This window comes from Trichomycterus rosablanca, chromosome 17 (genome assembly GCF_030014385.1).
Source record: "Trichomycterus rosablanca isolate fTriRos1 chromosome 17, fTriRos1.hap1, whole genome shotgun sequence".
Lineage (NCBI taxonomy): Eukaryota > Metazoa > Chordata > Actinopteri > Siluriformes > Trichomycteridae > Trichomycterus > Trichomycterus rosablanca.
In genome coordinates, this window is record NC_086004.1 from 7,087,215 (window position 1) to 7,099,636 (window position 12,422).

The 12,422-nt window shown below is 39.9% G+C and overlaps 1 long non-coding RNA gene across 2 annotated transcripts in view; it reads right to left on the reverse strand.

The window, feature by feature from the left end:
* LOC134331707 (uncharacterized) overlaps window positions 1-12,422 on the reverse strand; it is a 55,298-nt gene that overhangs the window by 41,892 nt on the left and 984 nt on the right. The window contains exon 1 of one of the 2 annotated variants that reach the window (XR_010015152.1): window positions 1,497-1,638. The exons of the other annotated variant lie outside the window; for it this stretch is intronic. This is a non-coding gene — a long non-coding RNA (uncharacterized LOC134331707). Of the gene's footprint in view, window positions 1-1,496; window positions 1,639-12,422 lie in introns of those variants that run through there. 2 annotated transcript variants of the gene reach the window in all.

Consider the following 12,422-nt stretch of genomic DNA (forward strand, 5'->3'; position numbering starts at 1 on the left):
GAGACATGCTTGGCCAGTCCATCACCTTTACCCTCAGCCTCTTCAATAAAGCAGTGGTCGTCTTAGAGGTGTGTTTGGGGTCATTATCATGCTGGAACACTGCCCTGCGACCCAGTTTCCGGAGGGAGGGGATCATGCTCTGCTTCAGTATTTCACAGTACATATTGGAGTTCATGTGTCCCTCAATGAAATGTAACTCCCCAACACCTGCTGCACTCATGCAGCCCCAGACCATGGCATTCCCACCACCATGCTTGACTGTAGGCATGACACACTTATCTTTGTACTGCTCACCTGATTGCCGCCACACATGCTTGAGACCATCTGAACCAAACAAATTAATCTTGGTCTCATCAGACCATAGGACATGGTTCCAGTAATCCATGTCCTTTGTTGACATGTCTTCAGCAAACTGTTTGCGGGCTTTCTTGTGTAGAGACTTCAGAAGAGGCTTCCTTCTGGGGTGAAAGCCATGCAGACCAATTTGATGTAGTGTGCGGCGTATGGTCTGAGCACTGACAGGCTGACCCCCCACCTTTTCAATCTCTGCAGCAATGCTGACAGCACTCCTGCGCCTATCTTTCAAAGACAGCAGTTGGATGTGACGCTGAGCACGTGCACTCAGCTTCTTTGGACGACCAACGCGAGGTCTGTTCTGAGTGGACCCTGCTCTTTTAAAACGCTGGATGATCTTGGCCACTGTGCTGCAGCTCAGTTTCAGGGTGTTGGCAATCTTCTTGTAGCCTTGGCCATCTTCATGTAGTGCAACAATTCGTCTTTTAAGATCCTCAGAGAGTTCTTTGCCATGAGGTGCCATGTTGGAACTTTCAGTGACCAGTATGAGAGAGTGTGAGAGCTGTACTACTAAATTGAACACACCTGCTCCCTATGCACACCTGAGACCTAGTAACACTAACGAGTCACATGACATTTTGGAGGGAAAATGACAAGCAGTGCTCAATTTGGACATTTAGGGGTGTAGTCTCTTAGGGGTGTACTCACTTTTGTTGCCGGTGGTTTAGACATTAATGGCTGTATATTGAGTTATTTTGAGGGAAGAATAAATTTACAATGTTTTATAAGCTGCACACAGACTACTTTTCATTGTGTCAAAGTGTCATTTTGTCAGTGTTGTCCCATGAAAAGATATACTTAAATATCTGCAGAAATGTGAGGGGTGTACTCACTTTTGTGATACACTGTATATATATATATATATATATATATATATATATATATATATATATCCCTTTAATTTTTATAATCCACCAGTTTCTATAATCCACCAGTGTTCGACAGCTCCCCAGCTTTCAAAAATGTGTGTGACTCGAATCAGAACCTTGTTTATCATCCCTCTAATCAAAACCAGTCAGCTCAGCCATTCAAAGAGGAATGACTATGATGAAATGAGGGTTTTTTCATATCTTTTCATATCTGGGAGACATTTACTTTTGGAATTAAAACACGCACCAGTGGAAGTTTTAAGGTTTACTCACTTTCGGCTTATCGCCATGAGAAACGATTAGGCCTTCGATGTCAACCTAAAGCCCTGTCTGTTATAGCGAGATGTGACTTCTGAAGGTGCCCCTCTGGCCTGAGGAATGTCGACGGGTTCTCTTACAAGGCTGCAATACAAACAAAGCTGACAGATCCAACCACAAGCGCATTAGTATAACAAACAGCACAAAGAAAATTTATTATGCTCGACCGCAGTGTCATAGCAATGGATGGGGCGAGGGGGGTGAAAGGGGTTTATACGAGGGACGTCTTTTATGCCGTTTTGGAGCATGTGAAAACGCAGCGGTGGCTCTTGTCATCGGGTGTCTGAGTGAAAGAATGAAAGAAAGACGAGTGCAGCATCAGCAGTGGAACTTCAAAGAGATGGGGGAGGACAAAGGGGAACCTGCTTTCCTCTATTCATTCACAAATATACATACACTTCTAAATGTAGCATGAGCCTGCTAGCCATATATTTCTGCTGATATTTCTTAATCATAATATATGTAGTTTTATATCACTGTAACAGTTGTTATGATAAAGAACATGCTGCATTCACAAAAAATCATTCTTATCCAGAACTTCATTAGTCTTTCAGAGTCAAATTCATATGGAGAAACTGTATTATTGTGCAAATTAAATGGCTAAAAGTAATGGAACCCTTAGTACTTCTTAAGATTAGGTGTTACTAACAGGTGTATAAAAAGGTCAAACATGAATTGTATGCTTAATTCTCTTTATCAGCATGACTGCACCTGTGGGCACAAAGTGAGAGCCAGAAAGACAACTTCTGTGAGAGGTATGACAACTTCTGAGTGGAGGAACTCCTGGTAGCCTGGTAGTTCTGAACTCAACCCCACTTAACACCTTTTACATACATTTAAATGTGATTACAAGCCAAGCCTTCATTTTTAACATCACTGCCTCCTTTTACAAATCCTCTACGTATGTGTTTTAACTTTGTGGCAACAACTTGGGAAAGGCCATCTCCTGTTCTGCATGACTGCACCCCTGGGCACAAAGTCAGAGGCAGGAAGACATGGTTTGACAACTTCTAAATGGAGGAACTCCTGGCAGCCTGCTAACTTTGCTCTCAACCCCAATGTACATCTTAGAGATGAAGTAGAGAGGAATGTGATTACAAGCCAGGCCTTCATGTTTAACATCACTGCCTCTTTTCACAAATCCTCTATGTATGTGTTTTAACTTTGTGGCAACAATTTGGGAAAGGCTCTTTCCTGCACCCCTGGCCACAAAGCAGGAGCCAGAAAGACATGGTTTGACTTATGTGTGGAGCAACTCTGTGCCCTGGTAGCTTGGTTGGCCGGGTGACAACATTTTGGGAAAGGCTATTTCCTGTTTCGGCATGACTGCGCCCCTGGCACAAAGTGAGAGCCAGAAAGACATGGTGTGACTACTTATGTGTGGAGGAACTCCTGGTTGCCCACTAGCTTTGCTCTCAACCCCAATGTACATCTTAGAGATGAATTAGAGAGGAATGTGATTACAAGCCAGGCCTTCATATTCAACATAACTACCTCTTTTCACAAATCCTCTATGTATGTGTTTTAACTTTGTGGCAACAATTTGGGAAAAGCTCTTTGCTGCACCCCTGGGTACAAAGCAAGAGCCAGAAAGACATATCCTGGTAGCCTGGTAGCTCTGACCTCAACCCCAATGTACATCTTTGAGATAAATTGGAATGTGATTACACGCCAGGCCTTCGTGTTCAACGTCAGTTGCTCACCTCAAAAATCCTCTTTTTTCTAAAGAAGTACAAATATGCAGATATTATATACATTACCCACAAGCGGAAATGCTATTACAGCAGAAATAGAAAAATATTTTAAAATGAGATACACTGCAAAATGTAATGTCTGGGTGTCCACATACTTTAGGCATCTTATGTAAATAGTTTCGAATTAATCACAAAATCTCTTTACAAACATCAAAAATTACCTGTGTTTTTATCCGGTTCTCATTTACAAGGTTCCACACAATCAGATATTACTGATTAAACATGGACATTTATTCTGCTTTTCTTATGCAAATGTATGCAAATCATTCATCAACATCCAAAAATGAGGCGACTCCAGCAGGCCGGGAAATGTCAGGCATTCAGGTCTCTTGCTGTGCTTCTTTTAGTGAAGTCTACAGGAGCCTCATTTCCTCTGATCACGCTGATGCTGTCAGGCACTGTGCTCACAGGGGTTCGAGAGTGTCTGGGACAGCTAGCGCTTGTGCGAAATGATGCTTGGACTAAACTGCTGATAATTTTGTATGAACAGGTGGGCGAGGTTTTTCGTTAGGCTGGACAGGAAATCTCTTGATCATCTGGATCTGTATGAAGTAAGGTCTGAATTTCTGGAGAAGGCATAAAGAGCTGTCTAGACCAGACATCCCATCTTTATGTGTATATTAAAGATAAAACCAGGAGAGCCGGCCGGTACAGCGGATACAGTGTGACACTGCATATGGTGATCTCACAAACACATGTATGGCTTTATAGGCAAGTTAGCAGAGAAGCTTTTAACTTTTTGGCAACAGTCTCACGAGGTCCTTTCCTGATCCAGTTTCACTGTGCCTCTGTGCATAAAGCGAGGTTTGGTGTGAAGGAACTTTCGTTGCTTGCATAAAGCCTTGACCTGAACGCTACTGAACACCATAGGAAGAAAGCTCAAAGATGCACTTATCTCATGGGCACAAATTCCTACATACACACTTCATGTTGTGGACAGCTTTTATACCCACTTTTTTTGTGTTAGCTCTTTACTTTCATTGTCTATGTCCGTTATGCCCTAATTAGCTAGTGGAGTCACTTCATCGCTGTTTTGGTTAAAACACATCAAAGACATTTGTGATCACATGGTTACAATAACATTGATTTTACTCTGGAATTGTGGGTAATGTGGTACTTGGGTAATCGAGTTCTGGCTTCTACCGAAGTGTATAATATTTAATAACATCTACTTGGTAATGGTAAGTCAGTCCAGTAACAAGGAGTCCCTACGGAAAAGTGCTGAGCTCTATTCTTACTCTTCTTACTCAATGACCCTCGGTCAGATCACACAAATACTCTTGACTCTTCACCCTTCTCCACCTTCTTCTTTTATTTGGTATTCAGTACATACATTTTTGATTATGCCACACATGTTGCTATTAAATTCCAGTTTGCTCCCTTTTGTAATTGCACCAACTCCTATTACATTAGAAGTCCCTCAGGGATCAGTGCTGGGATATTTTTTACACTCCCTGTCTTTATTGCTGTCTATAATGACAAAAGAGGAGAAGTTACTGCTACTGACGTAAATTAAAAAAAGAGCCAGAAATGCAACCCAGGTGAGAAGTGTTTGTCTCTATGCAAATGAGGAACAAAGGAATGTTAGAATAGCCAATAAGCATTAAAATAGTGAAACTTACATTATTTTCCCAGTGTTAGACTTAACTTACTTTAAAATTTTATAATTCCCTTCTATAACATTTTTATTGCTATGAAGGTAAAACAATTTACTTCATTTAAATAAAACATCTATAAATAAAATTTCTTAAAATTTTTTCATGTTTTTTTTGGAGGTCCACTTGTCCAGAGCGTGGGACGAAGAAGGACAAAAGGGGGAGCGGCATAACAGGACGTCCCTGCGCTCTCACCTTTCTCTTTCCTCACCTCCCTCGCTTCTCACGTTCCTCTGCCAGCAGTTTCACAGCTCGCACAAAAGAGATGCGTTGCCATTGATCTTAGCCAGTCACAAATGGTGCCAAATCAACAAAGAGCAACTGAAATATCAGCAGCTAAGAGGGAAGGAAGTAGTCCAAGTAGGTGCTTATGTGTGGGCCATTTCTGGATGACTTTGACAGATATATATTGAAAGCTATTGGTGTCCCACCACACCCAGAGGTCCTAAAAAGACTAACGATCTCTTAGTGATCTTTTCATTGTAGGGCACAGAAATGCAAAAGGAGTAAAAAACAGTTCACAAACTTTCCAAAGCACTGGCACTTCTTAAGCTGTGAAGTGTGTTAGCAATGGGTGTGGCTAAACACTAAAACATAATAATTACAAAGGGGTGTCCACATATTTTTGGCAACAGAGTGTACATAGCCCCACACAATCTCATTTATCTACAAGGTATGCAGTATCTAAACCTGATAAACTGACCATTGATTAATAAAAAATGATTAATGAGTCAACTGGGTCAAATGTAACTGTACCTACTGAGCAGGGGTGCCACTAGAGGGCAATTGCACCAGGGCATGTTGCATAACAGGGGCCAAGAAAATTGGGACGTTAGCATATTTAATTCCCCTCACAGCGGGACAATTTTACAATCTTGGTAAACAGTTAGTTCCAGTAATTAACCAACATGTTTACCAGAATGTATGTTTTAAAATCAGTCCTATGTTCTATGTACAAAAAGTTGTTCATTGTTAGTACTTCACACTGATTACAGCTCAAATCCTCGTCTTCAGTTCCCACCCATTCTCAGTCTCCCGTGTTTCAGCCTTGGATTTCCATGTGTGTTTTCCACCACGTGTGTTTTGTGTTCCGCTAATTATCTTGATTATGTTTGAGTTTGTTTCTCTCCTTGTGTTTCCATATTTAAATCCCTTTTGTGTTTCACTTTAGTGCAAAGTATCAGAGAGTCACATGATCCTGTTTCCAAGTCTTTTGTAATGCTACAGCCTAGTGTTTTGAACATAGCATGCTGCATTTGTATGATGGGTGGTATGTTGTGTTGCACTGAGAAGGTCCTGGGTTCAACTCCCAGACAGAGCGGTCCGGGGTCTTTTCTGTGTGGAATTTACATGTTTTCCTCATGTCTGCGTAGGTATTCTCCCACAGTCCGAAGACATGTTAGTTAGATGAACTGGAGATACAAAATCGTCCATGACAGTGTTGGACATCAAACTTGAGCTGATGTCAGTGAACTGAACCAAAGTGTAGAGCATGATGTTCAAATCCTAATAAATAAATACATATTTTTATTTAGATTTTGCCTGCCTAGTTAAACCTGTTTGTGGACCACCTGACAACAGCCTTGACCTTGACCACGATTTTGGATTCTGTTCTTGGATTTGTTTGCCTTGAACTTGTATGTACTCTTTGCATCCAAAACCTGCATCAGCAAGTTGTTGTTACAATAATTACAAGGCAATATTTGCCTTTTTTTGCACCAGGGCCTATAAAATCCTGCTGGTGAATATACATTCATAACCATGTATTTACTTTTCCTATTTCTAATATTTATCGACTATACTAAACACACATGGAACATTTCCGTAGCCAACGAAGTTTCAACCTAATTAAAAATATCTTATATTGCTCAAAGTAGCCTTGATGACAGATGTGCATACTCTTGGCAGACTCTTTCAAAGACTTTTTTCTCAATAGTTTTAAACATTTTCCCACACATGTTGAGCACTTGTGGGCTGATTTTCTCAAGTTTAAGATTAATACTTCTCATACATCAAAACATCATTAGGATGAATGATTTGTAAACGGAACTGAAAGATGATAGGAAACAGTCTGATTAGTATTTTTAAACAGCAGTTATTCAGTATTACAAGGACAATTTCAATTAAACATTTGAATGGGATTTTTTAAAGCAGTTTTCCCCGTAATGAACCCTACTACACATCAACTGGTTAGGATACTTGTAGATAATAGATTCGTAAGCATACATGTAGCTTGCTACATGTATGTGTGTATATGTATGCATAATCTATAACAGCTGTGAAAATAAAACAGCTTAAATGCATTTCTTAGATTCTACAAGCATCTGGATCTGTACTGGAACTGTACTGTTACAAGCATCTGGAACTGTATTGGGATGGAACTGAGGGATTATCTTGAGGATCAATGGTGTGGATCATCCCTCCAAAATAATTTTAGATACTTACAGGATCTATGACATGATGCACGCAATCTGTTCTAAATAATTGTTACTGTTTTTCCTTATTTCTTTTTGATTTTGTTGGAAACTTGTTGGATGGATGGACTGACAGGGACAGAGACTGACGAATGGACTTTTTTTTTTTTTTTAGCACAGAAGCCTCTTACCCCATTGTTGACAGTGTCACCCATGTTTTTGTTAAATCATGGCAGACCAGTTTTCGGTGGTTCATTTAAATTGCATTAGACAACAAAGTACCACCTTGTCTTGACCGTTTGAGCTTCTTCACTGCTGGCATAAAGACCAGTCTTCAATGTACTTTATAATGGAAACCATCAAACTAGCCGTATTGATATGGCTAAAGAAAAGTCAACAGCTACAGTCATAATCATTGATGAATTAGGAGGTTATATTACAAAGTTAAATTCCATTCTAGAATTTTCTACAGTGTTGTGTTATAAATCTAAGTTGTTGTATTTATATTTTCAGCCCAGCACATTTCACAAAAATCCACAATAAAGAACTTGAAAAAACTCAAATACATAAACATTTGTGTGTGTCCAATTCAGTTTCTCAGATCTGAGAAGAACATTAATTTTAAGACTGCCATGACATAGATGCCCATTGCATGTGTTCAAAAACATTTAGCTTCAACGTAATGCTTCCCTCACACATGGTGCAATTAATAAACTCCACATAAACTCCACAGCTAGTGAGAAAGTAATAAAGAGAACCAATAAATCCCAGCCACAGTTTCAGTCCTGCAACTTTAAAGAGAATCAGGATATTAAAAGTTCACCACAACACTTCTGTAGATGCAGTATCGCTGAACTTGTGTGCTTAGTAAAAGTACTCCCTTTAAACTAAGTAAAACCAGGTAAACTTTCGTCTTTTTGTGGTATTTGACATGTCCTGGGTCCAGGGTCATCTCTTTATACTCTATAACTTTATTGCTTCACAGTGCAGAGGGTCAAAGAGCCAATGCCACACCGAGTGCCATGCAAATAAATCAGAAATGTAGGTGGGTGGAGGCAGGAGCCCGTTGAGCAAAGGGTGGAGGGCAAAATATGTGAGGCAGAAGTCAAAGGTCACAGGCCTTTATGTCTAGGAACACTTCACTAAGAGGCCCAGAAAGCGCAGAAACGTAATGGGCAGGGAGGGTGCACAGTAATTTATACACCTGTCACTGGTAAGTACGCTGGACCAAGAGGTCAGACTCCAATTTGTTTAGTCATAGGGGTCCCAAAAAACAGCACACTCTCCTGAAGACAACAACCCCGCCCATTTAGTAAAGACTGTAGACATTTCGAATGACCATAAAGGTTTTGTAAAGATCTCTGCCTGCTTCTACTGACTGGATACTTATTTAAAACCAAACACAGTACTAAAATTGGGTAGCAGCCCCCTTTTGAGTTTGGTTTCCATGACTGAAGTAGCCACTGTTGTGCTCCTGGAACGAGTTTGAGGTTTAAAACTTGTGCTGTTAACTGTTGCTGTAAGTAAAAGTTATGAGATGGTAAATTGTGGCCATTAATATTAGGGGCCTCAGTGTGTACCAAGAAAACGTTTCCCACACTATCACACCACCAGCAACAGCCTGGAAAAAAGAAGTCAGATCGAGTACATTGATTTATGCTGTTTATGAAAAATTGCGTTTTGTGGTCCAGTTTGGGTAAGCCTTGGGCCGCTATAGTCTAATGTGGTAATCCACAGTTGTACTTCACCCTGTATCTTTCTTAAAGTGTAATGTGTTGTGTATATAAGATGCTTTTTAAATAAAGAGGAAATTGTTGTCCATGGTACCACAACAGATGCCGCAGATATAGAGTAGGTTGTAAAACACTGCAGCATTTCTTGAATGTCTGTTTCAATCACAATGACCTTGTCTGTTCTCTGCTGTTTTGTTTTTCATGACTGCCAGTTTCAGTAATTAAAACAACTTCCAGAAATTTCCTTGACCTCAAAGGAATGAATCTCGTTTAACTGTGGTTTGTGCTGGACCTTCTCCAATAACAAACCCAATAAGGAATGTCATCCAGAGCCAACCAGATTGAGAATACATGGGAAAGAAGATTTCTGCTTAAACAAACGCATTTCGGTCACTTGGACGCACAAGTTCGAAATGCTTTACATCACTAGTACATGAATGGGCTACAGAAGGACTTCTAGTGCCCCCTAGTGGACACTTAAACGCTTTTAATATATATTTTAATGCATTTTATCTCAATCAGTGTCCAATTACCTTTTCTTAGTAGCTCCAATTAGCCTGACTGCAAGTCTTTGGACTTGTGGGGAAACTGGAGTACATGGAGGAAACCCACACAGACACAGGGCGAACATGCAAACTTCACACAGAAAGTACCCTGGCCACCAGGCCCTACTTGCTCTGTCATCTCAGCCATCATAGCCAATAGCTTTTTTGAAAATTCAGGGTCCCTTAAATACATATTTAAGAATTATCATCATTTATCATCAGTCATAAAACAGTCATTGTCCACTTAACCTGTGACAATGGACACTTTAGTTGTTGAATAGTGAATCAGTGTGTTGAATTTTTGAATCAGTGTCTTAAAATTATATATCAAGAATTATTGACTTGGAAACTACTCAGGAATTGGGTACCAAATTAAACACATTAGGGTTTCTTTAATTTAAATTAAGGGGGTAATAGCCATTGAGACCAAAGTCCAGTTTTAAGTCCAGTTTTTCACACTCCACCAATTCTCGATGATGTGCTAAAGCCAGCGGTTGTTGGAGACTTGACTGACCTTGCAGTGTGAACTCTCTCTCTCTGAAGCTGCCATTAAAATAATCTAGGTTTAACGTTCCATGACTATGACCCTCATTTGTTACTCTAGTAAAACGAAGCGGAAGTCTTTTTACTTAAGACTTATTTGTGGCAGTTTTTCCCAGCCTAGTGATAAGAAACGCTGCAGGAAACTTAGGGTTTCTTTTAGATTGCCCAGCTAGCTGGTTTATATGTTACCAGCATAATGAGCAAAACTGTCCCAGACTGACTATACCAACAAGTCTCTGCCAGGCAACGAGCATGGTCTTGTTTCAGAGTGGATCCGCAAAAACTATAATAAAGCAGCTGTGTAATATTGTACAAGGTGCCCAATACTCAAACTCATTTTCTTGTTTACCTTCAATGGTCAAAGAATTTGTACAGAATAAAATGTGACTGATTTGATATATGCTACTTTTTTTCTTTCATTTGTCACTATCTGTATGTTTGCAAATTTACACTCTGATAAGAGACCACAAAGTTAATAAATACCGAAAACAACACAGAAACACTTTCGAATGGAGGGAGAGTAAATACCAGCACCTGATGCAGCTCAAGGTCTTAACAAACATCTGGATATCAGTGTCAGCTATGTGGGAAGGAATGGAAACTCTGTAGGAGGAGATCCAGGATCAAGACTCCTTTTCTAATGTTTTTCTTTGTCTATCAGAGTTCCTGAACTAAAGGACTGGAGGGTCACGGTGCTCTACAGATTCATGTTTTCCTGCTCTAACCCACCTGACTGAACTAAAGACTGATAGCGTCTTTTAATCAGTCCTTGAGTTGATTCAGGTCCATCTAAATAGGAAAAACATTACATTGCTGTTCTATTCATGGTTAGGGTTACAGTGTAATGTTACTGCACTGGTCCCACTGATTCTGGTAAAGCCAGTTCCACCACAACCCTGACCAGGATAAAGCGGTGGTAAAAATTAATTATATATAAATATCCACATATTTTTGGTCATGTAGTGTACTTTTTGTCTAGAAAATGAGAATAATAATCTAGGGCTGTTTTTAAAGTTAAGATTGTTCCCCTTTTAGTTCCAGCAAAGGAAAATCCCAATGCTACAGTATACAAAACCTTCCTTTGAAACTTTGTGCTCAACACTTTGGGGAAGGTTAAAGGTCTGAATATGTCATCTGTCCAGACAGACATACCTCACCTGTAGAGTGTAGTTTTACAGCATGGATCACTGCAAACCTGGCTCAAGTTCAGATGATTTTAGGATTCTAAACACCCCATACTTCTCATACACAACCTCTCTCTGTCAGTATGTGAGTGGCAGCATAATGTATTAACCACATCTCAGTACCGTGTTCATTTGAAAAGCAAAGCAGGGTGATTATAGTCAGGGGAGGGACGTGGTGTTTATCATGTACACCGTTTCTGATTGAATGAAGCACTATGCCAGAAGGTCGTCCTAAGTATACAGAGGATATTACAGGTCAGAAGTCACCCAGCATGTGTGCGGAGGATAAAGTTACTGTAGAAAATAGGTTACCATAATGACATGATGTGTAGATCAATCGCACTGCAGAATAAAGTGATAATCTGAAACATCTGGCTAAGTTATTACATGCTTAATATGAAAATTAACATTTCAGTGTTTCTAAAACTGGTGATTTTTAGCCTTATTAAAATACAGGGATTTATAATTTTTTTGGACATCAATCCAAAGCAATGAAAATTGCAGTTTCCCCCGTCTATTCTTTTTTACTCTTTCTATGGAAATTGGTGCACATTCAGTCAAAAGAACGTTTGTAAAGTTAGGCAGTGATGTTGTACAACAAGGCCACAATCAATGTTCTAATTAATCCCAAAGATGTATAATGGGGTTGAGGTCTATGTGCATGCTACTACAGCTAATCCACACCAAATTGGTCAAACCATGCCTTTATGGACCTCACTTTGTGCACAGAGACCCAGTCATGCTGTGACAAGAAAGGGCCTAGTCCAAATGTTGCCACAAAAGTATACAATTAATAAAATGGTGTCCAAGTACATTTGGCCATATTGTGTATGTGATGGTAGTATAGGGATTGTAGTTATTTCTGCAATGATTCACAGTGACAATCCTGCCCAAAAATCAGCTGTCAGAAAACCTATATTGATATTTCCCAGCTGTCCCCATGCTGGTGGCTCAGTCTGGGAGCAGTTAAACTAACCTTATTTTATAGGCACAGAGAAGTCTCCAGCTATCGTCTAAAGTAAATTACTTAATGAATAAACTGAGTTGTTTGGT